Below are 25,939 nucleotides of genomic sequence, written 5' to 3' on the forward strand. Positions count from 1 at the left end.
ATTATTATTATTATTATTATTATTATTATTATTATTATTATTATTATTATTATTATTGTTGTTGTTGTTGTTGTTGTTGTTGTTGTTGTTGTTGTTGTTGTTGTCATCACTATTATTATTATTATTATTATTATTATTATTATTATTATTATTACTATTATTATTATTACCATCATTAATACTATTAATGATATTATTATTTTTATTATTATTATTGTCATCACTATTATTATTATTAACACTATTATCAGTACTATTATTATTATTACCATTATTAATGCTATTATTATTATTATTATTATTATTATTATTATTATTATTACTATTATTATTATTATTATTATTATTATTATTATTATTATTATTATTATTATTATTATTATCATTATCATTATTATTATTGGTACTCGTAGTATCATTATTATTATTACTATTGACATCATCATCATCACCATTATTATTATCATTATTGCTGCTCCTCAACAGGATTATGCCAATGGATTAAAATGTCGTAGTTTAAGCTAATAAACTTATTTACTCTGCCTGCTTAGGAATAATAAAATGTGAGATTTTATAAAGTGCAATACCCAGAATATTTATTTAAAGTACTTTGCAGTGGCATCCGAGCCAACAGCAACACATCAAATGTAGAATTAAGAAATTGGCTTCAACAGTTATGACGTCACTTCCCCCGTAATGACGCATAGCAACTTAGTAGCGCTAAACTATCGGAACAATGGCGGACGCCCTTATGAATTATTTCTCCGACGATCATAAAAGTGTATTCAGAGGAGAAAAACATTATAAATATGGTCATGTTTTGACTTTTATACATTCTGATCACATGTATATGAAAAGTTGCGGGTGGTTGGATGGGAGCATCACCCTTGAATCATATACCTATGATGTTCGCATGGGTGTACGATCCGATAGTGATGTCGTTTCTTCTCTCTCTTACTAGCCTATCCTGCTTCTTTGGTTTGTGATTGTATTTTTGACAGGGGATATTTTTTTTCTTGTAAATCCTCTGCCTGTTTGTTCTTGGTTATTTATAATTTAGCTTATATCTTTAGGTTATGCTTTTGATTGACATTTGTACTATTTTTGTTTGTTTCAGCGGTCTCTCATATAACCTCAATTGTGTTGGAAGAGACCTAAAGCAACAAACAAACAAATATATGAAAAGTTCTAGCCAGCATGAAGACTAAAAAGTACCAATTATCTTTGTTTAGAACCACGCTGCTCGCCGTTGCTGGGCGACGTGACATAAGACTATTGAATCCAATTAAGGAGCAGGCACCGGTGTTACCACTGTTACAATTATTCTTCCCAAAGCGACAACGCTGATTCCGACCAAATTATCATTTTAAATCGGGGGCGAAGTGGCTGAGTCGAGTGTCTAAGACATTGCACTGTGACCCGGAAGGTCCCGGGTTCGATCCCCGCTTCAGGCACTTACCTTTATTTCTCACTTGAACAACATGGGTGATTCCTGTTCACACCAGACATCTCGTTTGATGTGTTATCTGCTATATTCCTTCTTGGAATGCCTAGGTGACGATATCTTATGTCGTTGCGGAAAGGCATAATAATTAAAAATATCATTTCAAAAGAGACGAGTATTGACATGGCGCAATATCCAGAAAACGTGCTCAAAGCGCTAAACATGCCCCCCCCCCCCCCACACACACACACATAGCAGCTGACAGCAACACCTAACATGAAGGACGAGACTTGCCGCCTGATTTTTCTATTTGATTTCAGAGACAACACTGTTAACGGCCGGGTTCTCATTTCACACCAATGAGAGAGAGAGAGTGTGTAAATAAAGAGCCCCAAATGACTCATCTGTGCGCCGCGCAAAGTAGGACTCGAACCCTGGATCTTCCTGTCCTAAGGCGAGTGTCATGTCACAAGACCACATAGCCGCATTTTATACCTGGGTGCGGCAAGAGAAAATGACTAAAGAGCTTTTACCTAGAATTCGACAATTGGGTCGCACACAGTAGAAGACTCGTACCACGTAAGAGAGTTAGTAAAAAAAAAAGGATGCCTAAACGTCGAATAGTACTGTTTGAAATGGAAATATAGTTCCACATGGCCTTTTGGGGGATTTAATGAAACATTGTGAAGCGCATTGGACATGGTACATTCATGGAATTGTTCTATATGAATGTTCGTATTTTTATACGATATATTTCAGACTTACCTAATTGAAAATCTAAAAATCGTACATTTTAGGAGTTAAATTTATCAAATTATATATAAAGTGTTGCTATTGGTTCTTGGTTGTATATTTTTTACATTTTTGTACACACACACACACACACATATATATATATATATATATATAATATATATATATATATATATGTGTGTGTGTGTGTGTGTGTGTGTGTGTGTGTGTGTGTGTGTGTGTGTGTGCGTAGAAATTGTCGCCATAGATTCTCAACTTTGTGTTTATACATTTTTTACATGCCACGTCTGTAAACGAATTTCCATTTTTTGGATGAATATATTATTATTATTATTATTATTATTATTATTATTATTATTATTATTATTATTATTATTATTATTATTATTATTATTATTATTATTATTATTATTATTATTATTATTATTATAAAATTGTAGTGGCCATAACCCACTTTAACCTTTTCCCCACCACAATGATTAGTTAACACTTCAAAATTCATATTATTGTGTTGTCTGGCATCGTTTTATTTCAATAGGTTTTAATCTATAAGAAAACAAATTGAGCTTTTATATAGCGCAATACTGGGTGGGGATCCTGACCTCCCATAGTGGGCAGGGAGGTACATGCTGTGTCTTCTATCCCCCCATACCCGTTTCTCAATTGTTTCCTGTCATTGTCTTGGAATGAGATTACTTAGTTTTGTATTGATCCTTGCCGGAGTTCCTTGGCTGGGAGGGAAACAGTCGAATGTATAGTTATAGTTTTGGGAGATGATATTTTTTCCTTGTAAATCATCTCTCTGCTATGCATTGTATTATGTTTAGTTTACATATTATATTATATGATTGGTAAACATTTGAGTGTATTCCTCTTAGTTGGGACCTGTTCTTGTGTCTGGATGAGACTTTTAGGTGATCTCAAACTAAGTACTTTGACGGTGTGCTCTTGGAATCTACATCTGTTCCCTATTTGAACCAGTTCCCCTTTGTCTTACCTTTTCTTTTGTGCTTTAATTGTAATTCTAGAACTTCTTACTATCCCAGTTTCTTCCTTTTTACTGGCGATGATATGACCTTAATGTGTTGCAAGCGCCGTAAAACCCTTAAAAACAAACAAACAAACATATAGCGCAATATCAATTAAACGTGCTCAAAGCGCTTTAACAGGGGGTCCCTCCCTGACCAACAACAACACGTAACATGTAGAACGAGACACGATGGCTGTTAGGCGATATTACATTTTTTTTTCCGACATAGACAACGCTGTTAAGGGTCAGGTAGTCATTTTACATCTTGGTACGGTGAGAGAATATGAGTAAAGAGAATTTTCCAAGGACTCAACTATGCGCCGAGCGAGGCTCGAACCCAGGACCTTCCGATCCGAAAGCGAGTGTCATATATATGACACCACATAGCCACACTAGAGATGCTCAGGAAGTTCTGAAATTGGAGCCGTAATTTCGTAATTCTTCGAATTTCGTAATAGTAGGCTGCTCAGTTATATAATTTCATTTTCTTTTTCTTTTTCTGAGTTAAATCGTAAATTCGATTATAATCATCAGCTTCATCCCGACATAGTACCGTTTGGAGCGACGTGCACTTATTTGCAGGTCTGATGACCCATTTTTTTATGGGTTCATCGCTCTCAAAAATAAAATGACGCAAAATGTTGTCCATTACAACAATGTTAAAATAGGCCTCATAAGCGGGTTCTGATGTCAGATCTGCATATATGTCCGTTTGGTGACAATTTAATGTCACATTAACTTCCCTCAGACAACATTAAGCTTCTCGCGCACGTTAAGTTTTATTGGAATTCAACGACGGAAGTAAAATATTTAAAAGAGTAACCTTTAAATCGGTAAGCGGGACTTGATGACGTCATTTCACGCCTCTGCTTTGTTGCCGCATTCCACTTTTCCATTTTAGTTCCGCTGATTAAATTCATATTGTGATTATTATAATGTTTTTTTTCTCTCTCGCTTTGAGAGTCAAATCTCGTACCACGTAAGAGAGCTACCTAATACATATATGTGCCTAAATGAGTCAATAGATAGTTCGAAGATGACATCACTCAGGTCTTTGTTATTGTTTTTGCCATCCGCGCTTGTGAGTAATGCTCACTGAACTGTATTAACCTGAGTATAAACGTTCATGGATACACACAGTTCTGTGTGTTCGTCAGTTATACTTCCGGATGGCAATGTTATGAGTTTCTAAGCCAAGCGCATACTATCTATATGGATATAGAGCTATATAAAAACTCATTTAAAAAAAAATCTGACCGGTTTTTTTAGACCTTCTTTATCCGGGCCCAGGTTTGTCCGGCTGCCTTCAACTCAGTCTCAGTCTCAATGCTTCGTCGCCATGTTTGCCCCCCTCGTGGATCTTTACCTTGCAGTTGGTGAGGGGGCTTGAGGCACACGGGAGGGCAAAGGTGTAAATCCCGGTCGACCGTCACGAGACCATCCCGGGTATCGAGCCAACGAGCCACATGAGCTGCTCGCCCCGGTGTGTGACTAAATTTGATCCAAATCCGGTGCCCGAATAGCAGCCCTATCCCGGGCGCCACACTATTATTCTTATGTCGAGTCCCAATCAGTCCCGTCAATGGCGAAGCGGTCTGCCGCCTAGCCAAATAAAACCGCGTTCGTGTCTCCAGGGTCGTCGGCACGTCAGAGAAAAAAGCAAACGTCCCATGCATCAATCGATTCGCGGCCTGCCGATCGGAAAATGCGACGGCGGGGATGGCGACCTGACGCACATATTGTCCCTGAACGTCGAGAGCCAGAGTATGGCAAAAAATGAGCTTTTATCAAAGCTATTGGCCGTTCACAGCGTAGATATCCTCCTGTTACAGGAGACCCACCTTTATTCAGGCGCGCAATCTTCCCGATTCCAGATCCCAGGCTATACGGTGGTCCAACGCGAGGACACTTCGAGGCTCAAAGGAGGGGTTAGCGTTTACGCTAAAGAGCCATCGAAGGTAAGGGTCATTGAGAGCGTAACGGACAGCAATGGGGTGAACCGAATTTCCGTGGAAGTAGGTGGACTGTGTTTGCATAATATCTACAAACCACCTAGAGCGACTTGGATTACACCACCGGTACCGGTGGTCAGCCATCCTTCCATCTGTCTGGGAGACTTTAATAGCCACCATCACGAATGGGGCTACCGAGACTGCAACGAGGCAGGAAGACAACTCCGCTCATGGATGGACTGTAATGATCTACACCTAGTGCACGATCCTACAGCCAAGGGTACCTTCCGGGGTACCCGCCATAAGGAGGAGTATACTCCAGACCTCACCCTCGTAACGAAAGGCGCGAACGGTGAACCGCTGCAGGTGAAGCGAACAGTCCTCGGGGACTTTCCGCATAGCCAGCACAGGCCGGTTCTTGTCACAGCTGGGGTGACAATACGAGGGTGCAGTCTCTCCCACTTTGCAGATGGAATTTCAGGAAGGCTGACTGGGAGGAATTCAGTTCCTATATCGAGCAGGTCTGCCCTGCCATTCCTCCCAAGTCCAAGAATATAACCAGATTCAGTAGACTACTGGTTAAGAGCGCTCAACGCTCTATTCCACGGGGCAAACGGAAATTCTACACCCCTTGCTGGACAGCAGAGTCGGAAGAGCTGTACCGAGAGTACCAGCAGACCCAGTCCCAGGACGCAGCCGATAGACTACTTCAATCTCTGGCAGAGGGAAGGAAGCAACGGTGTCAGGAGACCGTGGAAAGTCTCGACTTTACACACTCCAGCCGCCACGCTTGGCGTTTGATAAAGAAATTGGACCCAGATCGGAATTTCGCGAAGGCTGCACCGGAATGCGAGGCAGACACAATTGCCAAGAACATTAAGAACCGTAGTAAGCGGGTCCCTAATCAGGCTTTTGAGCGCGGTGTCCGCAAGGCGTACCGTGCGATTTTGGACTCGCTACCTGCGGAGGAGTCGGACTGGATGGCCCCGTTCAGTCCCCGAGAAGTGGGTGCAGCCATTAGCGAAGTGAAGAACGGCAAAGCAGCAGGGATAGATGGTGTATATCCCGATATGGTGACGCATCTGGGCCCCAGGGCACCGGCCTGGCTAGCAGAGGCAATGTCTGACATCCTTGCAAAAGGAAAGCTTCCACAAGTGTGGAAGCATGCGAAGATAGTTGCCATCCTGAAGCCAGGGAAGCCGGCGAAGGAGGCAGACAGTTACAGACCCATATCGCTGCTGAGCTGTCTTTACAAATTGTTGGAGCGTGTTCTATTAAACCGATGGGGGCCGGTCCTAGACGCTGCCCTGCCACCTGAGCAGGCAGGCTTCAGGGAAGGGAGGTGCACCACGGAGCAGGTCATTGCCCTTACAGAGCATATTGAGCACGGGTTCGAGAGAAAACAGCAAACAGATGCTGTGTTTATAGACCTATCAGCGGCGTACGATACGGTCTGGTGCGATGGGTTAATGCTCAAACTTGCAAAAATCATAAGGTGCAAAAAGACCCTGAAGTTGTTCTCTTCGATCTTAGGGGAAAGGCAATTCCACGTCGCGCTGGGAGACGTCACGAGCAAAGTAAGGAAATTGAAGAATGGGGTCCCTCAGGGGTCGGTACTTGCGCCAATGTTGTTTAACGTTTACATTAGCGATATGCCGAACACTTCCTCCCTGAGGCTGGGATACGCAGACGACTGGGCACTCGTTACTCAGAGTAAAGTGTGGACCCGTCTCGAGAGCGTACTCAGCAAGGACGTCACCAGACTTAAATCCTACTTTGACAAGTGGTACCTGAAGATGAACACTTCAAAAACCGTGGCCACTGCATTTCACTTATGCAGTGGTTGGCACACACCCGTAAACTGAATGTCCTAGTCGGGGACCAGCCACTCCCATATGAGCCGTGTCCAAAATATTTAGGGGTGACGTAGGATCGCAGTCTTACCTATCGGGTTCATCTCGAAGGGGTTGCCCGGAAGATAGAGAAGCGGAATAGTCTTCTGAGGAAGCTGGCGGGATCGACTTGGGGCGCTAGCCAAGCGCTCCTGAGAACATCCGCCCTGGCACTATGCTATTCCACCGCGGAGTATTGCGCTCCAGTGTGGGGTAAAAGCAGAAACGTTGAGAAGGTGGATGTAAAACTTCGCAAGTCGATGCACATAGTGTCGGGAACGCTAGCAACAACCCCTAGAGAATGGGGCCCGATAATGGCGGCGATCCAGCCCCCCGATGTCCGGAGGGAGACCATTACGGGAAACTGGCAAAGTAAGATCAAAGAGAGAGGGAATGGGGATACCCCTCTCATGCGCATAATGAATGGTGCTCCCGTTTCGAGCCGAAATAAGTCCCGGCAACCCTTGTACGCAGAATCCCTGACTACGGACAGAGCTGCACATACGAGATGGAAGTCGGTTTGGACGAATTCAATCCCTCGTGGGGGCGGGGACCTACACTCCTCTAAGCTTGGTGAGAAGTTGCCAGGCTTTGATACCAGTAAGAGGAGACACTGGGTAGCTGCGAATCGGCTTCGGTCGAGGAGCTGCCTAACGGCCGGTACGTTACATCAGTGGGGTCTAACTTCCTGTCCAATATGTCCACGCTGTGGGCAAGAACCCTAGACGGCAGAGCATCTAGTCGAAAGGTGTGTTGTGACGATGCTACCAGGCGGGTTCGCGACGGTGCACGAATGCGGACCGGACTTTGCTGATTGGGTCGATCGTCATAACATAATAGTGTGAACCATAAGAAGCTGCTGCCATGTTTGCTTTGGTCGACCAACCTTCCCCTTTCCTTGCGGGTTCCAGTCCAAAGCCTGCCTGGTGATGTTGAGTAAAATGTGTATCTGGCGTTGTTCATTCATGAGTCAGATTTACTCCCTTTATCATTATCTCTTATTATTTGAGATTCGACGACGGGAGTAAACTGTTAAAAGATTAACCCCTAAGTTGGTAAGCGGGACTTGATGACGTCATTTCATGCCTCTTCTTTGTTGCTACTCATTATATTGTGATTATTATATTATTTTTTTCCTTACTTGCTTTGAAAGTCAATTCTCTCCAGAAATTCTGATTTTTTAACGTTAAATACGACTATGACGTCAAATGAAACGCCTTAACGGATCTTATTTTTGTCTCAAGTGTCGTCTAGACCCTTGAAAATATCTTTTGCTGTTTTGTGAGAGAAATGTGTCGATTTGAAATCGTATAACATAGATTTAGACCATTTTGATGGGACTGCCTCCATATAGATTTAAGTTCACGTTGAATGGTGTTTGATCAGAAAACATAAATATGAATAAGAAATGTTTTGTTTACATATGTTACAGTATATTAAATAGTATTGATATCACCTGGAGTCTATATAATGGTATGGGATTTCACATTTCATTCAAATCAACACTCTTCCATCTCTCTTTCTCTCTCTCTCTCTGTCTCTCTCTCTCTCTCTCTCTCTCTCTCTCTCTTTCTTTCTTTCTTTCTCCTCTTTTCTCTCTCTCTCTTTCTCTCATCTCTCTCTTCTCTCTCATTCTCTCTTTCTCTCTCTCTCTCCTTCTCTCTCTCTCTCTCTCTCTTTCTCTTCTCTCTCTCTCTCTCGCTCCCTCTCTCTCTCTCTCTCTCTCTCTCTCTCTCTCTCTCTCTCTCTCTCTCTCTTTCTTTCTTTCTCTCTCTCCCAAATGGAGATTTATCATCATACTTGTATGGAATCGGGTAATAATAGGCATTGCACACACTCTGATGTATAGTTTAACTATTGTCGCTGAAGTCCCTGGTTTAATAGTTTTTTCCCAAGATCAGGGTTATTTAAAACGATCGATATTTGCAGGATAAGTTTTCAGGTCAAATATTTTTAATACGAGTTTTTCCAGAGTACGGCAGTTATCAGACAGATAGCCATTAGAGGGTGATAAGATGTAAAACATGGATTTGAATGTATGAAAAGATAACAAATACTGTACCTCGGATACGATATAAATATCGAGATAAAAGTCAAACATGATATAAACCACTCAGTTGGGTTATCGATATCTTTCTAATATATTATATCTGGACAATACTTTTTTTTTAAATGAAAATAGTATAATAAGTATAATAGACGACAAGCTTCTGGCACTTTCCTACTCACTTCAGTTCTTGTTTTCATCAATATAAGTGCCTGCTGCACCCATTTTTCTGAATTAAAAATTCACCCCAAATACCGGAGCATACTCAATGCCTCAATCGTTTCTATGTCACATGTTTGTGTTGAGAATATTAATTAAGCTTAGATGCTGGTCAACAAACTTCGCGGCGTTTGTGTGTGTTGAACCCGTGACCCCAAGAAGTCGGGGAGAGAAGGTTCTAGTTAGACTAAGCTTTGAAGAGACATTTTTTTGGGTCGTGGATAGCTCAAACGGTAGAGTCACGATCTCCCGGCCAGGCGGAGTTGTCGTACTAGTAAGGACGCTGGTTCGAGCCCCCATCGCCGCTGCGAAGTTTTTAATCTCTGTTGTCTTTTGAAACTTTCCTACTCACTTCATTTCTTGTTATCATCGTCATAAGTGCCTGATCCAATCACTTTTTTGTAGTATAAGTACCTGACCATTAACAGCGTCATCTGTGCGAGAAAAAAAATGTAAAGGCGAAAGTCGTTTAATCGATCGATATTTAAATCTAAAATACGTGTTTATATTTAGAATACGACAGAATTCGTAAGGAGGGGAGTAGTCCATCAGTCAATGGAGCCGGAGTTTATCCCGGTTTCTGTAGCGTGAAACAGACAATAGCAATTGTTTGCTACCCATTTGATAGGACCCTAGTCTATCGCAAACTACTTTCCGCCGGATCTAACAGACCCAGCTAGCCAATCACTGCTGGTGGACAGGGAGGGAGGGTGTCCGAAAAAAATCTCGACTGCACCCGGGATCGATCTCGGTCCATTTGTTTGAAAAGCGAGTGCTCTACAAACTATCGGGACGCAAAAAAAAGGGTAAAGAGGAGAAGGTTTGCGCAAACTGATTTCTCCCCTTTATCAACAAAACAGGATGAATGAAACACCACAGATGAATGAGATAATGTGGTAGTAGCGTAGTTAACACGCCATAAACACATTATCTCATTCATCTCTTTTTTTTTCATTCATCCTGTTTTTTTTATAAAGGGGAAACCCGAAACGTTCATTTAATCTGTTTTTGTAATTAGATTGAAGCTTACATTCAATTTCACAGTATTATTTATTGATTCCTTGTGGAACACCGGACAGCAACAGCACTCTCCCATCTGTGCGGCGATGTGGTCTTGTGGTATGACACTCGCTTTCGGATCGGAAGGTCCTGGGTTCGAGCCTCGCTCGGCACATAGTTGAGTCCTTGGAAAAGACTCTTTACTCACATTCTCTCACCGTACTCGGGTGTAAACAGCGTTATCTGTGTCCGAAAAAAAATGTATTATCGCCTAACAGGCGCCATGTCCCGTCCTAAATGTTTAATGTTGCTGTTGGTCAGGGACCCATTGTAAAGCGTTTTGAGCACGTTTAGTGGATATAGAGCTATATAAAAGCTCAATTTTTTAAAAAATCTGACTCGATTTTTTTTAGGTCTTCTTTATCCGGACCCAGGTTTGTCCGCTGCCTTCAACTCAGTCTCAGTCTCAATGCTTCGTCGCCATGTTTGCTTTGGTCGACCAACCTTCCTCTTTCCTTGCGGGTTCCAGTCCAAAGCCTGCCTGGTGATGTTGAGTAAAATGAGGACCTGGCGTTAAATAGCGTTTCTTTGTCAAAAAAAATGTAACATCGCCTAACAGGCGTCATATCTCGTTCTATATGTTACGTGTTGGTGTTGGTCAGGGACCCCTTGTAAAGCGCTTTCAACATATTTCTTGGATATTCCTCTATATAAAAGCTCTATTTTATTTTATCTTTAAAGAAAACATTGTTATATTCGAAACGTTGTGTTTATCGTCCACAAGAAAAAATATAGACATAAAATAAAATCTGACACTATCATAGTGAATGAAATAATCAGTCGGATGGTGAAAAGGTTTGAACTGGGATATTGCCAAGTTTAGTTAGAAGGTAAATTCTGATCCAAAATGAGTTCATGTCAAAATGATTAAATCAACCCTTTTTGTACATCTTCGGGAAAGATCAAAGCTTAGTTTCACTTCTAAATATCTTTTACAGCCAGCCAAGTTGAAAAAGTATGAAATTTGAGAAATGTTGCTGGATACTTTTCCAATACATCTGACCACAACTTCATAAAAATCACCCAATTCACTACAAATAAAGATTAAAATGCTCTGGCGAGCATATTCTTTCAGAAAATGCAAAAAGTGCAAATCCAAAATTTTCTCCTTCCGACTGACATCAGTTCTCCAAATAATAATGGTATCTAATAATTGTGTCCAAAGATAGCCAGCCGTCAGTGGGGATAATCAAAAGTGTGGTGTTGGGTCGCATCCTTATAATTATAGTAAAGAAAGAATAGATTATAATGACAAACCATCTATGAGAATGAAAAGGTCAGATATTAGAAGGGCATGACGGATTGAAACAATTAACTAGTAGATTATAGACCAATCAAAACACAGAATGTGTGACACACCTTCACACGTGCTCGGACATAGTTTGTTGTTTTAAAACAATAAGGTGAATGAAATCAACCACTCTCCCCCCCCCCCCCCCTCTCTCTCTCTCTCTCTCTCTCTCTCTCTCTCTCTCTCTCTGATCATTGTTTTTGTTTTTATATTATCACACGATTTTCTCAATCATTTTATAAAAGGTTTAAATTGACACATAGTTGTCTGTGTTGGTTCTATTGACCAAGCGAGAATAGTGGGTATTTTATTAAAACACATGCCATAGATGGCTAAACCTGTGCATTTCGTTATGTTTACCAATCACTGTCATTGTTTACATTATGACGACTGTCCTAGAGGCGTGGTTATCTCGGTGTCTATTGGGCAAAGGCAATTCCTACAGAGATATGTTAATGTAATGATTCTCATTGTCCTCATTTCACTGATCTTGAGCTTGAGCTTTTATATAGCGCAATATCCACTAAAGTGCTCAAAACGCTTTACAAGAGGTCTCCAACAGCAACACGTAACATGTAGAACGAGACATGACGCCTGTTAGGCGATATTACATTTTTTTAAACGATAGAGACAACGCTGTCAACGACCAGTTACTCATCTTACACCCGAGTACCTTGAGATAATGTGAGTAAAGAACCTTTTCCAAGGACTCAACTATGAGCCGAGAGAGGCTCAAACCCCGGGCCTTCCGATCCGATAGCGAGTGTCATACCACAAGACCACATAGCCACACTAATCACTGTCTTCTCTGGCAATATTTCCGATTCAAAAGATTACATAGACTAGCCTGACCTTGACCTGATGGCTGACCCAGTTTTTAGAGTTGCCATTTTGGTTTATATCTACTGCCTGGTTCCAGTAAAATGATTTAAAAAATTAACACAATAGTATAAAGTTCAATTTAATCCCAAAATATACTTATATATACATATTTTTTTTAACCTCAAGAATGAGAGACACCCAATGTTTGTCGCGACTTTGCCAGTTTAGACTTATCTCCATCTTTTATATTGACCTTTAAAATGTTTTAAAAAATGAATAAATAAATAAATATATACGTTTTTAAATATATATATATATATATATATATATATATATATATATATATATATATAATATATAATATATATAATATTATTATATATATATATATATATATATATATATATATATATATATATATATATACCTACTTATATTAGAAATATTGTGTCCACTTTAATCCCATTACAGTTACATTAGAAATAGTGTAAAATGAGTACCTGGCCGTTTACAGAATTGTCTCTGCAGGGGGAAAATGTAATATCGCCTAACGGGCGTCATGTTTCGTTCTACATTTTACGTGTTGCTGTTTGTTTTAAAGCGCTTTTTAGCACGTGCTATATAAAAGCTCAATTTTTTGTATTTTTTTTTGTATTTGAAATACTATATTTATCCTTTAATTGGACTACAAAAGAATGAAAGACAACTTACTCTCAAGACAAAGTTGTATAAGAAACAGTGGCTTTATTATAAAAACCAACCACAATCAAATGAAATCCAGCTAGATAGCTACAGACTAAAGAAAATAAGTTACCGAGCCTTTCACGGCGTTGTTGACAGTGTGTTGTAGAGCATGTTTTTCTAAAGAAATTATGTATCGCCAGAACTTACAGCTATTGTGTTTGAGTGATAAAAATATTTGTTTGTGTAATATGGGTGTGAAGTTTTGGGGAAAATCCTGAAAATGGCTGGTAATGAGAGTTAAAACCAAAGGAAAATTCTCTTCTATTTTGTTGGGAACTGTAATGGCTGTTAACTTGACGTCTCGTCCAACATGTAAGTGTTGCTGTTGGCTTGGAACCCTTGTAAAGCACTTTGAACAAATTAAGTTAATATTTCGCCTTATTAAAGCTTATTTTTCATATATTTTTTTTGTATTAACCAGCTGGACTTAATGAGATAATGTGAGGACTCAACTATGCGCCGCTCGCGTCTCGAATCCAGAATCCTCCGACCCAAAGGCGGGTGTCATACCACTAGACCACATAGCCACACAATTATAATAATGACATTAATAACGGAAGTAATCACGTCCAACTATAAGTACATAACTAAATTATAATTAGTAGACAGTTTCTTGACGTCAGTTGAGATATTTTGGTGCTAGGCATGACCCAGAAAAACTTTAACAAGACATCTGATCTTCTAACAACCACGCCTTCCTTCTTACATTTTTAAAAATGTTATTTACAAATTGCTAAAAGAAGAAAATAAGTCCTTTTAATAATATGTGACCCTTCGCCCCAAAACGGTATTAAGTGGGATTGGTTAAGATGTTGAAAATTGAATTTATAGCCAGAAATATCAGATTTGTGTTGAGTTTGTGTGATTGAATGAAAGGAATGAACCATATTTTAGGGTTCTAATGCCAACAATTCATAAACATTTTTTGACCAGTTTAACAATAAAATTCGGCTTTTAAGCATATGGTTTATTCCGATATAATACCGTTTTGAGACGACGGGTCACATATCTATATTAACTCATTTATAAATTGCTTTGTCTCCAAACCAGATCATTAACATCTCTTACCTATCTTGACAAAATACTTTTTTTTTAAATTTTGTCCTAAGAACTTTTACTTCGAAGTAGTAAGTAGTCCATTCAGAGCCATTAGGCCCATAGGGAATGAGATTAGCGAAGAGTAGCGTCCCTTGATTGGACGTCACCTTACAGAGAGAACGTCAATTTAGTTTTGAAGTGTCTCAAGCCGCTTTCACCGGAAGCGAGGACGAGAGACGCATGCGCACAACCAACATGACGTTCTCTCTCTAATAATTTTTCCGCCGGTGACGTCAGACTATGGGTGACGTCCAATCAAGGGACGCTATTCTTCCGCTAATCTCATTACCTATAGAGCCGGAGTGAAACAGTATTCCCATAGAGTTCAACGAACAATAGCAATCGTTTGCTACCTTCGAATGTGACGCTAGTCTATCGCAAAGTATTCCCACCATATCTAATAGACACCCAGCTACCCAATCACTGATCGATTGACAAGGGCAAGGGGGAGGGGGGCGGGGGGGGGGGAAGGGGAGGTCAAAAGAAAATAAAACCTCCACTGCATTCGGAATCGATGTTAATCCATTTGCGTGTAAGCCAATGCTTTACATAGTGAGCTATAGGAAACCCTTCCCTTTCAATATCGACCAATTAAAATATTCTCCAGCATTTTGGTTTATATCTACTGCCTGGTTCCAGTAAAATGATAAAAAAAAATTAACACAATAATATAAAGTCCAATTTAATCCCAGCCTATACTTATATTAGAAATATTGTGTTCACACAATAACATGAAGTCCAATTTAATCCCAAAATATACAGAGGTATGGCCTTTCTCAATTTATCAAATTAATATATAAACTGTCGCTATTGGTTCTTGGTTGTATATTTTTTTACATTTTTGTGCATTTGCATATATATCTATACATTGTCGTCATAGATTCTCAACTTTGTGTTTATACATGTTTATGCATGCCACGTCTGTAAACGAATTTCAATTTTATTTTTTTTTGATGAATAAAGTATATATTATTATTAAAACATCCAATCCCAGAGACTTCAAAACAAATCAAGGGTTTTAGACTGTTTGGCTAAAAAGTAGTCCTTCAGAACCATTAGCCTCATGGAGCCGCCGGAGTTTATCCCGGCTGCTAAAGCGTGAAACGGACAACAGTAATTGCTTGCTATCCTTTGGATAGGACTCTAGTATATCGCAAAATACTTTCCGTGAAATCTAAAAGACTCTGCTACCCATTCACTGCTGGGTGGACGGGGGGGGGGGGGTGGAACCTCAACTGCGCCCGTGATCGATCTTGGTCCCTTTGCGTGTGAAGCGAGTGCTCTACCAAATGAGCTACCGGGTCCCCCTGTTTTCTAAGTTCTGAGGTTTTTATCCCCAGTCGAAGTAAACTGATTTTTTGGGATAAGCTTTTTTTTTTTTTGTTTCTTTGTTTTTGTTGTTGTTGTTGTTAATTTTGGTATTAATTTTTCTGCTTTGTATGACACTGATGCATTCACACATTTTAAGATCTTTATTTTACGCCAGTGCCTTCTCCCTTAGGGCTCACCTACACCGGAGATTGCCATCCTCTATTGTCTTCCGGATAAAGGCATCTGGCATGGACAATATACTAAGAATAAATAGAAGAACCGCTAGACCTACCCATGCCAAGCTCGGAAAAAAAAAGTGGCAGAGGACGTCGGATGCTTGGTATGGGGAGGTCTAGCGGCTCTTCTCTTTATTCTTTAGTATTGTGTCCGTGCCCGACGTCTTTATCCAAAAGACGGCAGAGGACAGCAGTGCCGGGTCGTCGGAGTCAGTCTCCGGTGTGGGTCAGCCCTAAAGCGTCATTAACATATCTACAGAACGACAAGACTTCGGTTTATCCAATACGCTTCAACAGTCTTTACGTCACTTCCCTCATAATGACGCGTGGTAACTTATTAACTGGCTCTAAATTATCGGAACAATGGCGGACGCCCTTATGAAATATTTCTCTGACGAGCATAAAAGTGTATCCAGAGGAGAAAAGCATTATAAATATGATCATGTTTTGACTTTTACACATTCTCATCACAAGACATATGAAAAGTTCTAGCCAGCATGAAGAATAAAAAGGACCGATTTTCTTTGTTTAGAACAACGATGGACGCCGTTTTGGACGACGTGACATCAGACTATTGAATCCAATTAACTCAGATCTGCACTTTTATTTCCCTCTACAACTCGGTAATGGAATTAAAACTGGACACGATAACTAGACAAGCCAAACAGCGAGAGCTTCAAAAGGTCTCTTCTGCTACACACAAGGAGAGATTGAAACGACCGGACTCTCGACGGCCATACAAGTCTTCAAATTGATGAATGCTTGGCCTGAAAGGAAAAGAAGAAGAAGAAGATGAATAGAAACTGAGCTCATGCTTCATTGTTGTTTCTATAGAGAAGGAGAAGGAGAAGAAGGAGAAGGAGGAGGGGAGGAAGAGGAGGAGGAGGAGGAAAAAGATAAAAAGAAGAAGCCGGGGTTCATCTTAATTAATCGACAATCAAAGTAAACCTTTTTTGCCAATTTAAAAATATAAATTAAATCTTCTGTCAGAGTAGGATGCATCTGACGGACGATTAAAATGGAAACAATCTTTCACGACCAGTAAAACATAATGATGAATATTTTGAAATTGCTATAATTACTTTTTATATTAAATGATTTTATATAATTTTAATGAGCTTTTTATATAGAGCAATACCCACTAAACGTGCTCAACAGCAACATTTAACATTAAGGACGGGACATGACGTCTGTTAGGCGATATTACAATTTTTTCCGCTGTTAAAGGCCAGGTACTCATTTTACACCTGAGTACGATGAGAGAATGTGAGTAAAGAGCCTTATCCAAGGACTCAACTAACTTTGCGCTGAGAGAGACTCGAACCCAGGATCTTTCAATCGGAAAGCGAGTGCCATACCGTAAGACCACATAGCCGCACAAATTCAATATGTAATATTGTGGAATATATTCACTGTTAGTCTTTTGAAGGATTGGCTACATACACGCTTCCGGTGGGATTTCCATCCCCATTTGCAAATAAGGTCACGCCAAAATGATGCAACAGAAACACTATTTTAATTATTTTAATGAAGAATTTTTTCACTTGAGTCAAGAACACGAAAACCTGACGACAGTCATGAAAGGAGACGGCCGCTATGTTTGCTGATAAATAAACGCAATTCTTATTTTGATGCGCTCCCTCGATACGAGTCAATGACATGTATACTGTTATAGAAAATCATAATTTATACGCTCACAAGCTGATGCTGGGTTATTTATGAAAGAATTTGGCTTTTCAACACAGCCACACATTCGACATCCATCCATCCATTCATACATCTGTACATCCATCCCTCCATCCATCCCTCCATCCATCCATTCATACATACACATATATCCATCAATCCATCCATACATCCATACATCCATACATACATACACACATGCATACATGCATACATACATCAATACATACATACATCAATACATACATACATACATACATACATACATACATACATACATACATACATACATACATTACATACATACATACATACATACATACAACATACATACATACATACATACAACATACATACATACATACATACATGCATGCAGCATGCATGCATACATGCTGCATACATGCATACATGCATACATGCATGCATGCATACATGCATACATGCATACATGCATACATGCATGCATACATGCATACATGCATACATGCATGCATGCATGCATGCATGCATGCATGCATGCATGCATGCATGCATGCACGCATACATACATGCATGCACGCATGCACACGCATACATACATACATACACACATGCATACATGCATACATGCATGCATGCATGCACACGCATACACGCATGCATGCATACATGCACACACACACATACACACACACACACACATTCTTTGCCCAAAGCTAAATATATCATTATAGTCTGATCCACACATTCTAAAGACGTGCAGGCATAGCTGTTATCCCCAGCTAAACTAAATATATCATTGATAGAAAGCTCGACAATAGCAATAATATTATCAACAACCACTCAACCCGCACATCATAATATAATGTCCCTATACAAAAAAGATAGATCATATTTATATGAGATATGAACAAAACGTTAGCTTTTATGTTCTGTGTATCTAAGCGTTGTACAATGTATCCCAAGCCAAAAGCAACACTTTTCATGTCGGACGAGACGTGATATACGTCTATATATATATATATAATATAAGTATTTCCCTGATTTCAAAGACTTAGGGCTAGCCTACACCGGAGACTGCGTTGGAGTCAGTCTCTCAAAGCTCGGTAATAATTCATGATTTGGGAGATCACACCTTGACAATTGATTTGGTTGAAATATTCACTAATCTCTTTTCTGGGCGGCCATTTAATTTCATGTTGTAAACTGTTAGTGCCGGCTGTTCCCAAAGGGGTTTGACATTTTAACTTTAAAAAAAAAGAGTAGAATATAAGATTTTTCTTGCTTTTTGGAATTCCGGACGTATTCCCAACCGTCGCTGCACGAGCTTGCGAGGGCGTGTTGGGAACAAAGTTCGAATTCCAATATACAAGAGTGTAAGAAATCTTTTATTCTACCCTTCAATCGATTCCGATTTCGTCATCTCTGAGTAAAAGACAAATACTTCTTTCTTCAAAAATCTAATTTTAGTGAAATTTAACGTTTGATAATCTGAAGTCACATATTATTATTGTAAACTTGATATCATTACGCGTTTCTGTTCAAGGAGAGGGGTTGAATAATTCATATTATCTGAATTTAAGACAAGACGGCTCCATTGATAGCAAGATAGGGGTCCTTATAGCTCAGCTGGTAGGACGCTCGCTTCACGCGCAAATGGACCTTGATCGATCCCGGCTGAAGACGAGATTTTTTTTCCAACCCCCTGTCCACCCAGCAGTGATTGGGTTAATAGGTCTCATGGTCTGGAAAGTATTTTGCGTTATCTATAGACTAGGGTCTTATCTAAAGGGTAGCTAGCAAGCAATTCCTATTGTTAATTTCGCGCAAAGAACCCGGGATAATCTCCGGCCCAATAGGCCTATTGGCGTCTTATCCAAAGGGTAGCATGCAATTCCTATTGTTAATTTCACTCTACAAAAACCGGGATAAACTCCTGCCCAATCGACATGATAGCGTCTTATCCAAAGGGTAACACGCACTTCCTATTGTTAATTTCACGTTACAAAAACCGGGACAATTCCGACCCAATTAGCCTAATGGGTCTTGGCGTGGTGACTCGAGGGAGATTTATCTTCAGGTGAATTTTGTCATTCGGGTGTATCTTCAGAAATGGTCGGATTAACTCAGGCGTCACAAGCAGCACTGCCGTATCCGGAAAACCCCATATTTGAAAATTTGGCCAGAAACTCGTCCTTCAAATATTGATCGATTTAAATGACTCATCTTGGCAAAAAATCTCAAACCTGGGACTTTGCTAAACTATGTATAACCTTGAAATTCTATAGTCTGGTAAATACAGTTTAGTGAGAATCACATATATAAACATGGATAGCACAAAACAATAACAAAGACGTGAGTGACGTCATCTTCGTTCTATTTATAACGTTTTGTTTACTTTAGTTTCGTTTTTGTTTTGTGTTTTTTTTTGTTTTTTTTTTCTTGTTTTTGATATTATTTCCTCTTATAAAATGTCTTTATGAAACAGATTGATTGGACTATTGAGTGCGTAAGATAAGATTCTTCTAATCTCCCTCCACAACCAGCCCTCAGTTTCGCATTTTCACGAACATAATAATATTATACAAAGTATTTTGTATCAAATTTGAAAGAAAAAAAAAGCAATTTCCTGTTCGATTCGTGTGGTTGGTAAGATAGATAGGTTGATGTTAATGCGCATGCGTCTGGGTATATGTGTGATGAATGCGTTTGTGTGTGTGTGTGTGTGTGTGTGTTTTGTGTGTGTGTATGTGTAATAGATTGCGTGAGGGAGTAGGTTTTTGCGTGTGGGGGTGGGGATTGGGAGGGGGGGGGGGGTGGATTTGTGTGTCTATGTATGTATCAGTATGAGTTTCCGAGTGGGTTTTTACGTGTTTGGAGAGGAGTGTGTTTTTGTGTGGGGTGGTCCATGTCGGATGGGTGTGTTTGCATGGGTGTATTTGTGTATATGTGTGTGTGTGTGTGTTTGTGTGAAAGTAAATAGATGTGAGTCTGTGTGTGTCTGAATTGTCTGCGTAGGTGGATTGACGATACGTTGATAAGTATGTGGGCGTTTGTAAATTTGTGCTTGCGTGTGTATCTGTCCGAATGCTCCGATTTTTAATTTGAAAAAATATCCTTTTATTCGATCTCATCAAAGTGACAAAGTCAATCTAACATGACGGTCCACTAATTCCCCTTTAGAAGAAATTAAAATTTGACACCCGTAGTTACTATTTTAAAGATTCCCACTCACTCAAGCCTCTTCAAGGCCTGCTGACACTTGATCCTGTCAACAGCAACTTACTATTCGTGGGGCCGTCTCGAGGGACAGACCTCTCTGCTTTAGGTCCCTCTTTTACGGCACGTCTCCAAGTCTCCTTGGCCGGCCTCGTTTCCTCCTTCCTTCGGGTAGCCATCGCAGAGCCTTCCTTATCAGTGTTTAATCAGTTCTGCGACAGCATGTCCAACCATTTAAAGACAGCGACCCAAAATTGACCATGTAACATCATTCCACATTTCTAAAATCAATGTTAGCCTACGTGTTCGTATGCACGCCTGCTTAACTCTCTCCTTACCAGCCATTTTCAAGATTTTTCCCAAAACTTCACAGCCAACTTACACAAAATATATCTTTTATCACTCAATCACAATAGCGGTAAGTTCTTGCGATACATAATTTCTTTGATAAAACTTACTCTACAACACACAATTCATTTTCTTTTAAATTTTATGATGTACAAAAGAAATTTGAATAACAAAAATGTTGGTTGTATCATAACGAATGTGACGACTTTCCTATAGTTGGTAAGGATAGGGTTAACTGAACTGTTGTCCGTTGGGAAAAAAACTCGTATTTAAATAGAAATCTCGCCCGTCAATTATCGATCGATTTAACTTAACTTGAGTTTGAGCATTTATATATCGCAATATCCAGTAAACGTGCTCAAGGCGCTTTACAGGAGGTTCCTGACCAACAGCAATACGTAACGAGACATGACGCTTGTTAGGCGATATTGTAATTATTTCCAACAGAGACAACGCTGTTATCGGCCAGGTACTCATTTTACACCTAAGTATGGTCAGAAAATGCGAATAAAGAGCCTTTCCAGGGACGCAACTATGCGCCAGCGAGGCTCAAAACCAGGACCCTCCGATCTGTAAGCGAGTGTCATGCCACAAGACCACAAAGCCACACATTTCAATGACCCTCATCTTGGATAAAGCTCTCAAACCTGGGTACTCACGAAGTTTGTGCCAAGATGAGAGATGCCAAGATTCCAACAATGGGTCGATATTTAAAGGCCTTCGAATACCAGTTTGTTTTTTTCCACAGTACCGCAGTTGAACTGGTTAACCCTCTCCTAACCACATGCAGCAAAATCGGCACATTAGTTACGACACAATATACGATTTTCTTATTCAGATTTATTTTGAACATCACAAATTTTGAAGAATGATCTTTGTTTAATTACTAAGAGCATAAAGTTGTTTTGTAGAGAGCTTGTTAGAGTATGAAAACCAATTTTTCTGCTGCGTAAGCCTGGGTAAAGTTGTTTTGTAGAGATTTATTTTGCGTTTAAAAAATCTTTTTTTTCTGCTATGTAAGCCTCCATTTTGGGAAAATACTGAAAATGATCGGCAAGGAGAGAGTTAAGGGTTAAAATGAATATTTGGCGTTGGTTTGAGAGTAGAATTTCCATTATTAGTAGTTTCTTCACAGCCATTGGGCCCATGGAGCCGTACTTATCCCGGTATCTAAAGCGTGAAACGGACAATAGCAATTGCTTGCTATTCTTTGGATAGGACGCTAGTCTATCGCAAAGTACATTCCGCCAAATCTAACAGACTCAGCTACCCATTCACTGCTGGGTCAGAAAAAACTTTCGACTGCACCTGAGATCGATTCCGGTCCCTTTGCGATGAAGAGACTGTTCTACCAACTGAGCTATCGGGACCCCCAAGATGGGGGTCATTTAAATGGATGGATATTTGAAGGACTTTGACTACCAGTTTTCCAGAGTACAGCAGTTGAACTGGTTAACCCTCTCCTTTCCAGCCATTTTCAGAATCTCCCCAAATCTTCACACCCAACCAATACAAAAAATAAACTTTTTATCGCTCAAACACAATAGCAGAAAGTTCTTGCGATACATAATTTCTGTAGCAAAACATGCTCTACAACACAATTTTCTTTAAATTTTATGAAGTACAAAAGAAATTTGAATAAGAATAATGTTGGTTGTATCGTATCAAATGTGACGATTTTCGTGTAGTTAGTATGGAGAGGGTTAAGGGTTTGTTTTACATCGTTAAAATGAAGTGACTGTGACTGTGACCGAAACTAAGACAAACAAGCAGGAAAAATATGTATTACTAACGGATAATAATTTCAGAACAAGATACAACCTCCAAACCTCAACCTTGAGAAACACCAATAAAAAAAAAACTCTTCAAAACTCAGCGAACATATTTGGAAATTAAAAGACAACAATCGAGACCACAGCATGTCATGGAAAATTATATGTAAAGCAACAGGATACACACCATCTTCAAAACAATGTAGCTTATGCCTGGAAGAAAATATACTATAATCAATAACTCACGAAGCCAAACTCAACACGAAAAATGAGATGTACAACAGCTGTCCACATAGACGAAAACAAATCAACTTCAAACCCACGGAACCACTTCAACAAGCAACAACACACAACAAACCAAACTCATGAAACATCAATGTAGACTGACTCCAACATCGCGGTAAATATTACAATAATAATTCGCTCCATTGTTACATGTCGAGCACTATTCGTACCATATTTGAATCCAACAAAAAAAAACACTCATTCCCGTTTTCCCATGAAAGCAAACCCTTCGGAATTAAGAAAGTAGGGTAACAGCTGTTCTGTTTTGTTTTGTTTTTTTGTTTGTTTGTTGTTGTTTTTTTTTGTTCTGTTTTTTTTTGTAATTTTTTTTTTTTTAGGTACGTGGGGGGGGGGAGGTTGGGGTCAATCCTACATGTTTATTTGGAAAAAAGACACGTCCATAGTGCTTCTTTCATCAAAGACATGACTTTGTCTCGTTTGGACACCCCAATAATGATATGGTTAGTGAATGTCAACCTAATCTCCCCATAATTTCTATAAAAGAACGAGAATGCTACCGTACTCTGGAAAAAATAATATTTAAAGATTTGGCCAGAGAACTCGTCCTTCAAATATCGATCGATTTAAATGATCCTCATCTTGGAAAAGAAAACTCGACGAAGTCCCAGGTTTGAGAGTTTTTGCCAAGCAAAATGAGTGTCGTTTAAATCGATCGATATTTGAAGGACGAGTTGTCTGGCCAAGAATGGATGAGATTGGATCTGATTCTCCAAGATTTATCCATTTAACTGTCATGCTCTAGAAAAACATGAATTTAACGCTTTAGCCAGAAAACTCGTCCTTTAACTCTCTCCTTACCGATCCTTTTCAACATTTTCCCAAAATGACCGGCTTACCCAGCAGAAAAATCGGTTTTTGGGTTTAAAAAAAAACAACTCAAACAATCTCTCTGCAAAACAACTTTATGTTCTTATTAATTAAGCAAAGATCATTCTTCAAAGTTTGTGATGTACCAAATAAATCTGACTTAGAAAACTGTATATTGTGTCGTAACAAATGTGACGAGATTGATTTAGGGGGGTAAGGAGAGGGTTAAATATCGATGGATTTAGATGACCCTTATCTTGGCTTTAAAAAAAAACTTTAATCTGGGACTTCGCATCGATTTTTGAAGACCGTGTTTTCTCGCCAAATTTTTAAATACGAGTTTTTGCACTGAGTTCGCCAGTCAACAGTTTAATTGATGTCACGTTATCTAGTCCAGTCTCATTTTACATTCAATCAATCACACACATACACAAAGAAAAACATTGCCTCTTCTTACTTGTAGCCCTTAGAACGCGTCGATCTCTCTCTCTCTCTCTCTCTCTCTCTCTCTCTCTCTCTCTCTCTCTCTCTCATATCTATCTATCTCTCCCCATCTATTTCTCTCCCTCTCCTTATCTATCTATTTCTTTTTCTCTATCTATCTCTCTATCTATCCCTATCTCTATCTCTATCGATCCCTATCTCTATCTCTATCTATCTATTTATCTATTCATCTATCCCTATCTTTCTCTAACCCTATCTATCCATCTCTCACCCCATCTCTCTATCTCTTTCTTTCTTTCTTTCTTTCTTTCTTTCTTTCTTTCTTTCTTTCTTTCTTTCTTTCTTTCTTTCTTTCTTTCTTTCTTTCTTTCTTTCTTTCTTTCTTTCTTTCTTTCTTTCTTTCTTTCTTTCTTTCTTTCTTTCTTTCTTTCTTTCTTTCTTTCTTTCTTTCTTTCTTTCTTTCTTTCTTTCTTTCTTTACTTTTTTTCTATCCTTCTACCTATCTATATCTCTTGTGACTAATCGGGCTCGCCCCGGAGAGTGGTAGATAGAGCAATATAGCCCGAAACATAAACATAAAGAAAATACTAGAAGAATGATAGAAGATAGAGGGTTTCCGTTGTGGCTTTCCCTCTAGACCAGGCCGTTGCACGATGCACGGAGGCAAGCCTAGATCTCAATTTATCAAATTAATATATGAAGTGTTGCTATTGGTTCTTGGTTATATATGCAAATGCACAAAAATGTAAAAATATACATCTATATATATATATATATATATATATATATATATATATATATATATATATATATATATATATATATATATAAACATATTGTCGCCATAGATTCTCGACTTTGTGTTTATACATTTTCATGCATGCCTCGTCTGTAAACGAATTTCCATTTTTTTTTTTTTGGATGAATAAAGTATATCTTATCTTATCTTATAGATAACGGGGAGAAAATATATAAGGATGTCGTACTTCACGTTTTGACTAGGATAGAGAAAAGATTATAATAAAGGAAAGAAAATCTAGATTAACAATGACGATAGATACATTCATTACAGAAACTAAATTACATCTAGATCGACAACATAAATAAGAACGACACAACTCTACTTATCCATTCAACCTCATTGTCTTTCCCCTTCCATCCGTGAATAAAAAACACCACGGCACATAATATAGATAGTATGCGCTTGCCAAAGAAGCTCATAACATTGCCATCCGGAATTATAACGGACCAACACACAAAACTGTGTGTATCCGTGAATGTGTATAGTCAGGTTAATACAGTTTAGTGAGCATTACTCATAAACGCGGATGACAAAAAAAAAACAATAACAAAGACCTGAGTGACGTCAACTAAGAACTATCTATAGATAGTTCGAAGATGACGTCACTCAGGTCTTTGTTATTGGTTTTTTGCCATCCGCGTTTATGAGTAATGCTCACTGAACTGTATTAACCTG

The sequence above is a fragment of the Berghia stephanieae genome, chromosome 4 (genome assembly GCF_034508935.2).
Source record: "Berghia stephanieae isolate SIO BIC M18660-M18661 chromosome 4, UCSD_Bste_1.3, whole genome shotgun sequence".
NCBI classification, from domain to species: Eukaryota; Metazoa; Mollusca; class Gastropoda; order Nudibranchia; family Aeolidiidae; genus Berghia; species Berghia stephanieae.